Here is a 1,418-nt window from a genome sequence, read left to right on the forward strand (position 1 = left end):
GGTTAAGGGGGTGATGTGGAGGTTAAGGGGGTGATGTGGAGGTTAAGGGGGTGATGTAGGGGTAAGGGGTGATGAGATGTAAGGGAGCGATGGGTGAGGGGGAAACAGTGGTGGTGGTTTGGGGATACTGAAGGCAGTTACAGAGTATTATTGCAGGATGATGAAGGGGCTGTTGAGGATCAATCTGACCTGAGCTGCTGCTGTTCCCAGTGTCTGATTTTCTGGTGAATTGTTCTTCTCCTGGTTCCAGTCCAGTCTGTTCCCAAGCTTCTGGATCTTCACAGAGATTCATCAACACTTAATACAACTTTACAAAAGACAATATTGAAAGAGATCCACTTCTTTCGGAGAGTGATTGATAAACATGAGGCTGTAAAGTTTCACATTGGGAAACTGACAGGGATTCCCACTCCTTCATGTCCAGCAGCTGACCTGCGACCGGAAGTGTTGCTGGTTGCTTGGTAACGGTGCTCCCCGCGCCCCCTGCTGGTCTCTCGTTGTCATTGCAACAGAAATTCAAACAGGGCAAAGTCTCTCAGTCCATCTGCCTGACAGCAACTCATTCAAACCTTGCTCTCAGTTCCTCTAAAAAAAATTGTTAACATGATTTAAAAAAACTTCCTACCAATCCCATTTTCAATCCAGCTGCCATAACCCAAGGGTTCATATAGCAAACACAACATTGTCTCAATAGAAACAAAAATTGCTGGAGACCTCAGCAGGTCTGGTAGCTTCTGTGGAGAGTGAGAGAGAGAAAACAGTTAACATTTCAATTCCAGTGAGGAAGAAGGGTCACTGGGCTCAAAACACCATCTTTGTTTCTCTCTCCACCGATATTGCCAGACTGGTGCAGTTGGGGAAAGGAGCAAGTCAAACAGTCAGGGCAGGCTGGACAAAGCAGAGAACAAGGCACGACTGATAGATTAAACGGCATTTATTTCAATACAAGAAGCCTAACAGGTAAGGCAGATGAACTCAGGACATGGTTAGGAACATGGGACTGGGATAGCATAGTGATTATTTCAGAGATGTGGCTCAGGGATGGACACAACTGGCAACTTAATGTTCCAAGGTATAGATGCTATCAGAGGGATAGAAAAGGGGCAAAAGAGGAGGGGGTGTAGTGATTTTGATAAGGGATAACATTACAGCTATACTTAGGGAGGATATTCCTGGGAATATATTCAGGAAGTTATATGGGTGGAACTGAGAAATAAGTAAAGGATGATCACCTTGTTGGGATTTTACTATAGACTCCCCAGCAGTCAGCAAGAAATTGAGAAACAAATTTGTAAGGAAATCCCAGCTATCTGTAAGAATAATAGTAATTATGGTAGGGGATTTTAACTTTCCAAACATACACAGGGACTGCCATAGTGTTAAGGGCTTGAATAGAGAGTAATTTGTTAAGTGTGTAC

At 44.0% G+C, this 1,418-nt stretch overlaps 1 protein-coding gene across 4 annotated transcripts in view; it reads right to left on the reverse strand.

Moving 5' to 3' along the window:
- Positions 1 to 424, reverse strand: part of LOC122554781 (ubiquitin-conjugating enzyme E2 U-like) — a 70,536-nt gene extending 70,112 nt beyond the window's left edge. For all 4 annotated transcript variants that reach the window (XM_043700157.1, XM_043700156.1, XM_043700154.1 and 1 more), the window contains exon 1: positions 190 to 424. The gene's annotated coding sequence lies outside the window, so the exon portion shown is untranslated. The remainder of the gene's footprint in view (positions 1 to 189) is intronic.
- Between the last annotated feature and the right edge of the window lie 994 nt (positions 425 to 1,418).

Source organism: Chiloscyllium plagiosum, chromosome 11, assembly GCF_004010195.1.
Source record: "Chiloscyllium plagiosum isolate BGI_BamShark_2017 chromosome 11, ASM401019v2, whole genome shotgun sequence".
Taxonomy (NCBI): Eukaryota; Metazoa; Chordata; class Chondrichthyes; order Orectolobiformes; family Hemiscylliidae; genus Chiloscyllium; species Chiloscyllium plagiosum.